This window comes from Palaemon carinicauda, chromosome 22 (genome assembly GCF_036898095.1).
Source record: "Palaemon carinicauda isolate YSFRI2023 chromosome 22, ASM3689809v2, whole genome shotgun sequence".
Lineage (NCBI taxonomy): Eukaryota > Metazoa > Arthropoda > Malacostraca > Decapoda > Palaemonidae > Palaemon > Palaemon carinicauda.
Genome location: NC_090746.1, coordinates 20,782,010 through 20,796,098, shown reverse-complemented (window position 1 = coordinate 20,796,098; position 14,089 = coordinate 20,782,010). Strand labels below are relative to the sequence as shown.

General features: G+C 45.4%; 1 protein-coding gene across 3 annotated transcripts in view; it reads left to right on the top strand.

Annotated features, from left to right (window-relative positions):
* The window catches only part of Uqcc1 (Ubiquinol-cytochrome c reductase complex assembly factor 1), a 102,424-nt gene that overhangs the window by 238 nt on the left and 88,097 nt on the right, over nt 1-14,089 (top strand). Inside the window, exon 1 of one of the 3 annotated variants that reach the window (XM_068346026.1) lies at nt 1,594-1,715. The exons of the other annotated variants lie outside the window; for them this stretch is intronic. The gene's annotated coding sequence lies outside the window, so the exon portion shown is untranslated. Of the gene's footprint in view, nt 1-1,593; nt 1,716-14,089 lie in introns of those variants that run through there. 3 annotated transcript variants of the gene reach the window in all.

Below are 14,089 nucleotides of genomic sequence, written 5' to 3'. Positions count from 1 at the left end.
AACCGAATGAAGTACAGATCGGTGTTATTGTACTGTATTACAGGGCAATGTAACCTAGGGATAAAACTACTTATTTCTACAGAGAAAGTTCCGCTCTCTTCGAAAATGACACTTGTTCCCATCGCAAATTGATAGTTTCAGAAATATTATATATATATATATATATATATATATATATATATATATATATATATCAACGATAATGGGGCCCCTCAGTGGGAACTCAGGGTTTTGGGTGGGGAAAACATACTGAGGATTTAGTATATTTAATGGTAAATCAAGCCTTTTCTTCTCTATACATTACCTTCTTGGAAGTATAATAAACCGATGAAAAAATACAGTAATATTGAACTGCCATTAGCAATGTTAGCGTAACATGCTAACGGGTAGTTTGTAGCGCTACGGCCAAGCGTCCTAATTTGCTTATTATCGCTCCGACTGTTATCTTGTATAGAATAAAAACGTTTGGAAATGGTCTACGGATCTTAAATATGTTGTGTAAGGGAGGGTCCGGGGGGCCCCAGCCCCCCTGGGTAAGGACACGGCTTTTAGCATAGGTTAGGTGGGTTTTTTAAGTTAGCTTCTCCTGTCGTACTCGTAGGTAAGGAAACTGTTGTGTAAGGGGGGGGGGGGGTCCGGGGGGGCGAAGCCCCCCTGGGTAAGGATACGGCTTTTAGCATAGGTTAGGTGGGTTTTTTAAGTTAGCTTCTCCCGCCAAAATCGTTTTTAGAACGACGGCCATAGTTCAGAATATTCCCGTATTCTACGGGATCTGGCCGTCACCCTACAAACGCTCCCATGCTAACATTAGTAGTGTTTTTAATTTATTTGTCGACATTCTACCGGTCGGTTGTAGTCTCTCTCGTTCGTTCGTTTGTACATAGCAACTTTCGACCTTCTGCGCATAAACTCCTCCCACCTGAGCATAATCTCCCCCTCCACCAATAGGATTACTTCTCTTATAACCCCTCCCCATTTTCCTTAAGTCATTTTAACCGCCTCATTCAACTATTCAACTTCACCAGCTTTATTCAAGTATTTTACTTGATTCAGTACAACTATACCATTCCTTTCATGTAATACCCTCGCATACATATTACGTTTGACCCAAGAATTATTCGTTCATTATCCGATATCTTATAAAATCACCTCATTTTATATTCCCATTAGATATTGTTTATCATACACTCCATTTTATCTTTCTATATTACTTTCATACATTTTGTTATTACCTTGTCATGCCCATATTTCACATAAATACTTGCTCTGGACAAGTTTCCCATTATGTTCATTCATGTTTACTCTCTAGACTCTGTTGCTTTTCCGTTAACCAATCACGAACCCATACGTATGGAAAGTTAGCACAGGGGGGTTAATATTTCCCCACTCCCACCTTTCAACAAACCCTTTTCTGTGGAAACCTTTGTCCAAGTCAGGTCTTTGTTAGTTCAAGTGACGTCTTTTTGCGTATTTTACGATGGAAGTTTTAGAAACTTATAACGACTGCAGTAATCCATACTTGAAAGCATTTCGGTGAATTCCAATGTTGATAATTTTCTTAAATCTCATTATGTACTACCCCAACAATTACAGTGTCCCAAGTGCAGTACTAAGCTAAGACTAAGAAGAAACGTCGATGTGGATATACAGAAGTTAAGATGTCACGGTCAAAACAACCCCGGTGACCCACAGGTTTCGCTGTCGCGGTCATAATAGTAAGTCATTAATTTCTTTAATTTTATATATTTGCAGTTGGATAGGGGTTGGGACCTGGGAAGGGGGTCCGGGGACTTGCCCCCGGCTAGGGGTTGTGACCTGGGAACTTCTAGGTTAGGTTAGGTGGGTTTGTTAGGTTCTGTACCCTTTTGTACCTTATATATATTGTGTAAAGGGTATATGGAAAAATGGTTTAAAATACACATGCTAATATTATCGTAGCATTGCTAACGTTAGCAATGGCATCGTAACTTTGGTAACGTTGCGTAACATTGCTAATGTTAGCGTTCGCAGTCCATACGTTCTTGATGGGTGAAGTGACACAGAATTTGAACGTCATTATATTTAAACATTTTAAACCTAAGACTTACCCGGTAGTTATATATATAGCTTACGTCCCTGACGTCACGGCAGAAAATTCAAAACTCGCGCCAATCGCCGATTAGATAGCCAGGTGTACCACACCTCCACCCTAGCGAGGTATCTAGGAACCATTCCAGGAACCCTCATATATTCCCTGCCGTCGCTAGTGGCGACACGTGGATATTCTGCTCGTCAATTTATTGATCTTACTTTGGTGAAGTACAAAACTTTGGTTGTTGACTCCCGCTTGTTTGATTTCGCTTTTGAATATTCTTTAATATGATTGGATTTAGAAAATTTTGACCCTTGCTTGTTTGATTTCTCTTTAAAATTTTTCAAAATGGCCACCCCCCCCCCCCCCCCCCCCCCCCCCCCGATAACTTTTAGGTTGTGTGTGAGTGGGTGTAAGATCCGAATGGCTAAAGCTTCTCTTGATCCCCATTCTCTCTGCGTTACTTGCAGAGGTAAAGAAGTGATTTGGGGGATCGTTGTGATGAGTGTGTTCTTTTATCAGAGCATGAATGGCTTGAGTTTGACAGGTATAGATGTAAACTCAAAAGGGATAGATTGAGACGAAGTTCTTCTCGTTCTTCTAAAGACTTTTCCTCTTCCCTTGTCACTGACCCTATTCCTTCCCCTGTAGTGGTAGATCCTGATCCCGCTACTGTAACTGCTAATGAGCCTACGCTCAAAGACATGTTGGTTACGATTCAAGCGCTGGGCGCTAAAGTGGAATCGCTTGCGGCGGACAGAACTCAGCTTATGTCCGATGTTAAGCAGTTGAAGGGTGAAAGTGCAAAAAGTGCTGTGGAGGGTGCGCCTGCTCGCGTCTGTCGTCCTTCTAGTCCTAGACCTCTTCCAAGGTCCCCAACCCCTGGGAGAAGGAATGTCGAACGGCGAAAGGAGACGAGAGGCTTTAAAACACGAGCAGACGTCCCCTTGAACGAACCTGTTGACGTTTCCCAGGACGTTCACCCTCACCACTGGAAAGGTGAGGTCAAGTTGTTCTCGTCGTCTTCGGATGACGCTTTACCTAAAAGAGGCTGGAGGCTTGCTTCCAGACCTCTTAAGAGGACCTTTGATAAGGCCAACCAACGTCCTGCTAGTTCGCGGCCTGGCTGTAGCCATTGGGATACACCAGAGTCGTTTGACAGTTCTCCGACTAAACATCCTGCTAGGACGTCGGACGCTACCAAGGATCCTATTAAGCAGTTGTCAGGACCAGGCTTAACCTCGATACATGCTCCCCCGCAGCCCTCAGACTGGTTTTCACCATCCAGACACTCTGAACGCCAGAGCGGTGAGGAGAACGTTGTGGTGTCATCACCAATATCGCAACGTTCAGATCCTAACTTTAACATGCTATAAGAGATGCAAAACAGGGTCTCTTCGTTCATGCAGAACTACCAACGTAGCGACAAGCCTCAAGCTGACACACGTGACAGTTATTGTCAGGATCAAGACAGCGAGCGGTCTGCTCAACACGTTATGAAACGTCCTGTAGGACGTGTTCCCGAGCGTAGTCTTAAGCGCGCGGTGGTTCATGATCTCGAACGTCCTTCTATTCGAGGCTCCGAGCTTCCTGCTAGCTACATTGAACGTCCTTTAGGACGTGATCCTGAGCGATCAGCTAAGACCGCAGTTGACAGCCCTAATGTTGAACGCGCTTTACTACGAGGCGCCGAACATCCTATCAAGCGCAAAGATGTCCTTCAGTCAGATCGTGTGCTTGAACGTCCTACAAAGAGACGTCGAACGTCCTGCTAAACAGGCTGTCGAACGTCCTGCGAAACAGGCTGTCGAACGTCCTAGTTCTCAGGACGCCTACTGTTCTTCAAGACACTTTAGTGAACGTCCTCCAGGACGTGTAACCGGGCGACAAGCAGCCAAACAGGTTGTTGAGTGGCAAGCGGTACACAGCGCTGAACGCTTATCAGGAAGCGACGTCAAGCGCCTTTCAGAACACGATCCTGAACGCCCTACTTCTTACCATATTTCTGACGCTTTTAGAAGTTAGTCTTGATTATGACATTATGCTGATTCTAACGCTGTTCATGTTCAGGAACTCGTTAGTTCCGATCGCAAGCGTTTGGCTGAGCGGCAAGCGACACGCCCGCTTGATAATATACGTAAGGATCCAGTTTCTGTTGCTGTCGGAACTCAGGATCTTCTTGAGAAGGACACGGCTCTCAACATTGTTGCTCCCGATGGAACTTTACCAGAGAAGGACATCGAAGGTCAGCTTTCTCCTGTGGAGTTTGAGGAAGTTTCAGAAGACGAAGACTATTTCTTTTCGTCCTTCTGTTTATCTGAAGAAACTTATGAAAGTTTTCACTGAGGAGTTCTCAGACTTTTTTGTACCAGTTGCTCCCTGTTCTCCACCGTCCGAGTTTACTCTTGGAAAGGAGTCAAAGATGGCTCGATTTACCAAGATGGTCTTATCACGATCATCTAAGAGGGCTCTAAGACTGATGGGTGACTGGATGCAGTCCAAGAAAGACCTAGGGAAAGCGGCTTTCGCATTTCCTGCAGCTAGAATAGCATCTAGGTCTAGTATCTGGTACGAGACAGGAGAAGTTCTCGGCTTGGGGATACCTGCCTCTGCCCAGGGAGATTTCTCAAGTCTTGTAGACGCTCCTCGTCGGTCGGCCATGAGGAAGACCAAGATTTTCTGGTCTACATCGGAGCTGGATCATCTGCTTAAGGGCATATTTAGAGCCTTCAAAGTTTTTAACTTCCTGGACTGGACTTTAGGAGCCTTGGGTAAAAAAGTTGCTACTTTTAAAGAAGGGGATACCTCTGCCTTAGTCCATTTAATGTCCTGTATGGATAAGGCTTTGCAGGATGGATCCAATGAATTGGCAGCATTCTTTTTTGCAGGCATTCTAAAGAAAAGGGATCAGTTATGCTCATTTCTCTCTCTGGGGGTTACTCCCTTCCAGAAATCCGAGCTGTTATATGCGCCTCTTTCTCCCTTGTTGTTCCCACATGAGCTAATCAAGGAAATATCGTCGTCCTTAACTCAAAAGGCTACTTAAGACCTGGTCTCTAAGACAGCCAGAAAAGCCTTACCACCTTTTTCCAGCCGCAAAACTAAGGAAGAAACTTCTTTTCCTAAGTTTTCCCAGCCCTTTCGAGGGAGGTCTTCCAGCAGGGGTAGCTCCAGACCCACGCAAGGAGGAATAAGAGGAGAGGCTTCAGATCAGGGCGAAGCAGAGTCTGACTGCTTTCGCCTTTAGGCAGTAGGAGCCAGACTACTCAACTTCTGGCAAGCGTGGGAGAAGAGGAGCAGATTAATGGTCTATACAGATCTTGAAGGAGGGTTACAAGATCCCCTTTCTAGGGAATCCTCCTTTGGTCTTAGCTCCAGTGGATCTCTCTCCCAGAGAGAGAGAGGAGGCAAAGAGACAAGCACTGATTATCCAAGTGTCTCTCATGTTGGAGAAGGGGGCCAAAGAAAGAGTACAGGACATATGTTCACCAGGCTTTTACAACCGCCTGTTCCTGGTACCCAAGAACTCAGGGGATGGCGTCCAGTCCTGGACGTGAGTGCGCTGAACAAGTTCATCCAGAAGACGAAGTTCTCAATGGAGATTTCAAAATCAGTTCTTGCTGCAGTAAGGAAAGGCGACTGGATGGTCTCATTAGACCTCCAGGACGCCTATTTTCTCATCCCAATTCATCCCAGCTTCAGGCCTTACCTAAGATTCGTATTCAAGGGCGAAGTTTTCCAATTTCGAGCCCTATGTTTCGGCCTCAGCACAGCCCCACAAATCTTTACGAAATTCATGCTAAATGTAGCAAAGATCCTCCACTTAAGGGGCATCAGAGCCTCCCTGTATCTCGACGATTGGCTTCTCAGAGCTCACACATACGATCACTGCCTGAAGGATCTCCAGACAACCTTGAACCTTACAAAAGAACTGGGTCTCCTTGTTTCCATCTCAAGAGATTCTTTATTTGGGAGTGACGATTCGGAGTCGGATTTTTCGGGCTTTTCCATTTCCCTTGAGGATGGAGCAAGCCAGGTTGAAACTCCGATCTTTTCTAAGGAAAAACATGTGTTCAGCGAGGAAGTGGATGAGTCTAGTAGGAACCCTCTCCTCCTCAGAACAATTTGTTCCCCTAGGAAGACTAAACCTTCGTCCTCTCCAATTCCATCTCAACCACCATTGGAACAAGTAGAAAGACCTAGAGACTAAGAGTACTCCAATTACGGACTCCATTAAAGACTGCCTTCAGTGGTGGGATGAACCGAACAAGTTCCAAGAAGGTCTCGACCTAACTCAAAAGAACCCAGACCTTGTGTTATGTTCTGACGCCTCGGACTCAGGGTGGGGAGCAACGCTGAACAAGTTGGAAGTTTCGAGGCTGTGGTCAGAGACCCAGAAGGACTTTCATATCAATCACAAAGAATTGTTGGCAGAACTATTAGCCCTCAAAAGTTTCGAAGGATCAGTCACCAACAAAGTGGTTCAAGTCAATGCCGACAACACGACGGCATTGGCTTACATTGCCAAACAGGGGGGAACTCACTTGATATCTCTGTACGAGACTGCAAAGAATCTCCTTTTGTGGGTAAAGGAGAGGAATGTAATCCTAATGACGAGGTTCATCCAAGGAGAGAAAAACGTAATGGCAGACAGCCTCAGCAGAAGAGGTCAGATCCTACCGACAGAGTGGACGCTCCATCTTCAAGTTTGCAAGAGTCTGTGGCGACTTTTGGGTCGACCATGCATAGATCTCTTCGCAACATCAAAGACAAAGAGGTTAGAGGTGTATTGCTCTCCAGTACCGGATCTAGCAGTAGTCCACATAGACGTGTTCCGTTGAATTGGACCAATCTAGATATGTACACTTTTCCACCATACAAGATCCTGTACAAAGGGGTACAGAAGTTTGTAGCAACCAAAGGGACCAGGATGACCCTAGTGGCCCCCTTTTGGCCGTCAAGAGGATGGTTCACAGAGGTACTGGAATGGATGGTAGACACTCCAAGAAGCCTTCCATTAAGAGTAGATTTACTCTAACAATCTCACTTGGAAAGATTCCATCAAAATCTCCACGTTCTTCAGCTGACTGCCTTCAGACTATCGAAAAACTCACTAGAGCTAGAGGCTTTTCGAAGGAGGCAGCTCAAGCCATTGCAAGAGCAAGAAGAACTTCAACTATCAAAGTTTATCAATCCAAGTGGGAGGTTTTTAGAGAGTGGTGTAGTCAACTCTCATTCCTCATCCAGTACCTCTGTAGCCCAAATTGCAGACTTCCTGCTCCACCTTCGAAGGAAGCGCAACTTCTCCTCCTCGACTATTAAAGGATACAGTAGTATGTTAGCGACTGTATTCAGGCACAGAAACCTGGACCTTTCTAACAATAAGGATCTGCAAGAACTTCTTAAGTCCTTTGATACTACAAAGCAAGGACACCAAGATTCGCCAGCCTGGAATTGGGATCTTGTATTGAAGTTTTTTATGAGTGACAGATTTGAGCCCTTAGGTTCAGTTTCTATGAAGGACTGTACTATGAAAACTCTATTTTTGGTTAGTCTTGCAACAGCCAAAAGAGTTAGTGAAATCCATGCGTTTAGCAAGAAAGTTGTTTTCATGATGGTAAGGCTGTCTGTTCCTTGCAATTAGGCTTTCTCGCCAAAAATGAACGCCCTTCTCAAACTTGGCCCAAAGCTTTTGAGATTCCAAACCTTTCGGATTTAGTTGGCGAGGAGTTGGAAAGAGACCTATGCCCAGTAAGAGCTCTGAGATTCTACCTGGACAGAACAAAAGACTTACGGGGCAATTCGAAAGCTCTATGGCGCTCAGTCAAAAAGCCCACGTTGCAGATGTCAAAACGCCTTGTCATTTTTATCAGGATCTTGATTAAAGAAGCTCATGCACATTGTAATGAATCAGACCTTGGGCTTCTAAAGGTTAAGACTCGCGAAGTCAGAGCAGTAGCAACGTCAGCAGCATTCGGACAGAATAAATCGTTGCAAAGCATAATGGACACAACCTTTTGGAGGAGGAAATCTGTGTTCGCTTCACATTATTTGAAAATTGTTCAGACTCGTTACGAGGACTCCTACACTCTGGGATCATTCGTAGCAGCGAGTGCAGTAGTGGGTGAAGGATCCACCACCACGTTCCCATAATCCCAATAACCTTTTCTTCTCTTGGAACTTTTATTTGTTTTTATGGTTGTTTGTGGAAATTGTGTCAGTCTTCCACAATCATTGATTTTAATGGATGAATGATTTAAAGTTTTCAGGCATCCTGACATCTAAGGTCATTGACGCCGGTAACATTTAATTTATGTATACAAAAATAAAAAATGAAACAAAATAAAAAATTGAAGAGTATTCAATTAAAATCATAAAAATTGAATGTCATAAAAGTTAAATATTTTTCAGAAGACCTGCTTCTGAAAGAAATATGATATTTTAATTATAAAATAAATTTTTGAATATACTTACCCGGTGAATATATAGCTGCAACTCTGTTGCTCGACAGACAAAAAACTGTACAAAAAACTCGCCAGCGATCGCTACACAGGTTGCGGGTGTGCCCATCAGCGCCAACTGTCGGCCAGATACCATACTCAATGTAAACAAAGACTCAATTTCTTCTCATCCCACTGCGTCTCTATTGGGGAGGAAGGGAGGGTCGTTTAATTTATATATTCACCGGGTAAGTATATTCAAAAATTTATTTTATAATTAAAATATCATTTTTAAATATTTAACTTAGCCGGTGAATATATAGCTGATTCACACCCAGGGTGGTGGGTAGAGACCAGTTAAATATGTTTACATCTTATGAGCTAAGAGTTTTTATTTAATTTTAGAAGTTATCAAAATAACAAAAACAAAATAAATAGGTACCTGGTAAGGAAGTCGACTTAGACGATTACTCTGCCTTATAAGTACGTCTTCCTTACGGAGCCTCGCGATCCTCTTAGGATGCTGACAGACCCCTAGGAGCTGAAGTATCAAGGGCTGCAACCCATACAACAGGACCTCATCAAACCCCTAATCTGGGCGCTCTCAAGAAATGACTTTGACCACCCGCCAAATCAACCAGGATGCGAAAGGCTTCTTAGCCTTCCGGACAACCCATAAAAACAACATTAAAAACATTTCAAGAGACAGATTAAAAGGATATGGAATTAGGGAATTGTAGTGGTTGAGCCCTCACCCACTACTGCACTCGCTGCTACGAATGGTCCCAGTGTGTAGCAGTTCTCGTAAAGAGACTGGACATCTTTCAAGTAAAATGACGCGAACACTGACTTGCTTCTCCAATAGGTTGCGTCCATTATACTTTGCAGAGATCTATTTTGCTTAAAGGCCACGGAAGTTGCTACAGCTCTAACTTCGTGCGTCTTCACTTTAAGCAAAGCTCGGTCTTCCTCACTCAGATGTGAATGAGCTTCTCGTATTAGCAATCTGATAAAGTATGACAAAGCATTCTTTGACATAGGCAAGGATGGTTTCTTAACTGAACACCATAAAGCTTCAGATTGGCCTCGTAAAGGTTTAGTGCGCTTTAAATAGAACTTAAGAGCTCTAACAGGGCATAAGACTCTTTCTAGTTCATTGCCTGCGATATCCGATAAGCTGGGAATATCGAAAGATTTAGGCCAAGGCCGAGAAGGCAGCTCATTTTTGGCTAGAAAACCAAGTTGCAGCGAACAAGTAGCTTTTTCCGACGAAAATCCAATGTTCTTGCTGAAGGCATGAATCTCACTGACTCTTTTAGCCGAAGCTAAGCATACCAGGAAAAGAGTCTTAAGAGTGAGATCTTTCAGGGAGGCTGATTGTAACGGCTCAAACCTGTCTGACATGAGGAATCTTAGTACCACGTCTAAATTCCATCCTTGGTGGTCTCAAAAGACTTAAGGAGGTCTTGCAGATCTTTATTGTTGGAAAGATCTAAGCCTCTATGCCGGAAGACCGATGCCAACATGCTTCTGTAGCCCTTGATAGTGGGAGCTGAAAGGGATCGTCCTTTTCTCAGGTATAAGAGAAAATCAGCTATTTGAGCTACAGAGGTACTGGTCGAGGATACAGAAACTGACTTGCACCAGTCTCGGAAGACTTCCCACTTCGATTGGTAGACTCTAATGGTAGACACTCTCCTTGCTCTAGCAATCGCACTGGCTGCCTCCTTCGAAAAGCCTCTAGCTCTCGAGAGTCTTTCGATAGTCTGAAGGCAGTCAGACGAAGAGCGTGGAGGCTTTGGTGTACCTTCTTTACGTGTGGCTGACGTAGAAGGTCTACCCTTAGAGGAAGACTTCTGGGAACGTCTACTAACCATCGAAGTACCTCGGTGAACCATTCTCTCGCGGGCCAGAGGGGAGCAACTAACGTCAACCTTGTCCCTTCGTGAGAGGCGAACTTCTGCAGTACCTTGTTGACAATCTTGAACGGTGGGAATGCGTAGAGATCCAGATGTGACCAATCTAGGAGGAAGGCATCTATATGTATTGCTGCTGGGTCCGGGACTGGGGAGCAATAGATTGGAAGCCTCTTGGTCAGCGAGGTTGCAAAGAGATCTATGGTTGGTTGACCCCAAGTGGCCCAAAGTCTCTTGCACACATCCTTGTGGAGGGTCCATTCGGTTGGAATTACTTGCCCTTTTCGACTGAGACAATCTGCTATGATGTTCAAGTCGTCTGGATGAACCTCGTTACTAGGGAGATGTCTTGACCTTTTGACCAGATGAGCAGGTCCCTTGCGATCTCGTACAACGTCAGTGAGTGGGTACCTCCTTGTTTGGAGATGTACGCCAAGGCCGTGGTGTTGTCCGAGTTTACTTCCACCACTTTGCCTCGAAGGAGATATTCGAAGCTTTTCAAGGCCAGATGAACTGCCAACAGCTCCTTGCAGTTGATATGCATGCTCCTCTGACTCGAGTTCCACAGACCTGAGCATTCCCGACCGTCCAGTGTCGCGCCCCAGCCCAAGTCCGAAGCGTCCGAGAAGAGAACGTGGTGGGGAGTCTGAACAGCCAGGGGAAGACCCTCTCTTAGGTTGATCTTGTCCTTCCACCAAGACAGACAAGACTTTATCTTTCCGGAAATCGGGATCGAGACCGCTTCTAGCGTCTTGTCCTTTTTCCAGTGAAAAGCCAGATGGTATTGAAGAGGACGGAGGTGTAGTCTTCCTAGTGATACAAACTGTTCCAGGGATGACAGCGTCCCTACCAGACTCATCCACAGCCTGACTGAGCAGCGTTCCTTCTTCAGCATCTTCTGGATGGATAGCAGGGCTTGATCTATTCTGGGGCCTGATCGTCTTGTTGTTCAGCAACGTCCTCATCAGATAGTTCCTCATCCGAAAACTGATGAGGAAACGGCAACGGAGTGGGCAACGTCTGGCTCGCCGAGTCCGGTCGCACTGGTGCATGCGTGACGGAGCCGGACGCAACGTCATGGAACTGCTGCACAGTCTGTGAACTGTCAACAACCATGGGTGCGCGAGGACGCACAGCGTCCACCCGAGACTGTCTAGACCGTCTGGGTTGTGCAGTCAACACCATACCGGGTTGCGGAGGTTGACGCACCGCGTCAAAACAAGTCACCTCTGATGGTTGTTGAACGTCCTGAACGTCAACAACCACCTCCGAGCGTCGCTTAACGTCAACGTGCGGCTGGCAACCCACACTGGGTCGCATCGGTGGAGGAACCACCTCAACTGGTAGACGCGAGAAGGTTACCTCAGCGTCAACAGGGCGCACAACCGACCGCTTGGAAGGTTGTTGGCCAGAAGGTTCAGCAGCAACCTTCTCCGCATTAAAGTCCTCCATCAAGGACGCAAGCTTGGACTGCATGTCTTGCAGCAAAGCCCATTTAGGGTCTACGGGAGCAGGTGCGGCAACAGACGGGGTTAGCGACTGAGGCGGTACCGCTTTCCATCCCTGAAAGCCTTGTTTATGCATGACATAATGTACAGCAAAACTTCAAAGGCTCGTAAGCCAGTTTAAAAGAAGGGAAAGCAAAGGCTGTATCCCCCAAACTCCTCCTGGTGATAAACCAGTCGCCTAGCAAACGTAAAGCTCTCTAGGAGAGCGAGAGAGCACTAGCTTATAAACAACGGCTTCAAAGTAGCTAGGCCTAGTGTAAGCTCTGACGTTTAGGCGAACGAGGAGCAGCAGTTACAAAAAGATCCGGACAAAGATCCTTAAAAATCAGCATGATTTAATTAAAGTCCATAGAGGGCTAAGCAGCTTTAGGCTCCTCTCCGTCTGACAGAGTCCTCAAGGGAATATCAGTAGGAGGGGGAACAGCAACTTCCTCATCTAAAGGAACCTTGTCCGATAATCGCTGAGTCTCAAGCAAGGGAGAGACCTACCGTGGTGGCAATGCTTTACAAGCAGAGTCCACACGCACTGGTGCATTAGTAGCGGACCAGGACGCAACGTCATGTAACTGCTTGACAGTCTGTGAACTGTCAACAACAACAGGTGCGAGAGACCAGGACGCAACGTCATGTAACTGCTTGAGTCTGTGAACTGTCAACAACAACAGGTGCGTGAGGACGCACAGCGTCCACTCGAGACTGCTTTGACTGCCTAGAATGAGCAGTCAAAACAACTCTAGAATGCGGAGGTTGACGCACAGCGTTAAAACAAGTCAACTCCGATTGTTAGCGAACATCCTGAATGTCAACAGGAGCATCAGCAAGTGGCCTAACGTCCAAATGTGGCTGAAAATCCACACGAGACCGCATTGAGTGTGGTTCTAAACAACCTGATTGACGTGACTTAGCTACGCCAACGTCAACAGGAAGCACAAAGGAACGTTAGGTTGGCTGACAGCCAGGATCTCGATGAGATAAACGGCTAGGCTCAACGGACTAATCGGCAGAATAGTCTTCCATAAGGGAGGCAAGCATATTTTGCATGTCTTGCCGTAAAACCCATTTAGGATCAACAGAAATGGTTGCGGTAAGAGACGAGGGTAACGTCTGTGACCGCAACACTTTGCCAACAAAAAAGACTCTCGGAGTCTGTGTTACGCTTTTGTTAGGCGGCGAGCAGTTTTCCGATGACTGCATAGGGTCAGAGCTGTCCTAATGGCTGCAACCAGGACGCTGGACCTGTCCTGAAAGGACTGACTTTCGCTTAAGGGCCTCGAAACCTTGTTTCAGGTTTCTTGTGCGAAAAACCTTCGGATGACGAGGAGAAAATTGTCTCTCTCGCCTTATGGTAGGGGAGATCTTGGTAAGATACACCCGATACCATAGAGGGAAACGTCTGTTCGCTGATCAAGGCCTCTCGAACCCATAAGTCGTTCGACATTACTTCTCCCCTGGGCTTGGGAGCTTGCAAGAGGTCCCGGACTAGGTGAACGACAGGCACGAACAGACGAACCCTCGGACGCAACACTGTAACACTTTGCGCAATATCACTTTATCACTACGATTTTCTGTTTTGCACTTATTTCACTGAAATCGAAACTTTTACTGATTTCTACCTAAAGCACGCAATTCTACCCTCATCAAAAGGTAGTAAATGCGAAATCAGTCGTATAATGCAAGCACATTAATACCAGCAAAAAAACAGTAAACATCTTTTAAGATAAAAAAAAAAAAAATCAGTGATTGGGGAAGAGAAGAAACACTAGTTCATTCAAAACTACGTTTACAATCTCTCACCGTACATTGCCTGGGGACGAGAATAAAACTAAAAACGTTTTATCCTTTCTCCCCGTACAGAGACTAGGGACGAGAGTAACTCGAGAACAACGTTACCCGCTTGAACGGAACGTTTTCTCTCCTCTCTCTCCCTCCGTCTCTATCTCTCTCTCTCTCTCTCTCTTGATTTCGCACCTAAGAGAAGAGCCCAATTACATTTCGTCAAAAAAACATGTTATTTGACCAAAGGAAAAAACTGAAAGGTTTTTCAATTAAAAAGTTCCTTTAAAATAGAATTTAAAACATTTAAGCTTTGAAAGAAGAATGAACAAAACGTCAGAATCGATTTACTCTTTCTGCAAAGTGAAACCGTGATACTCT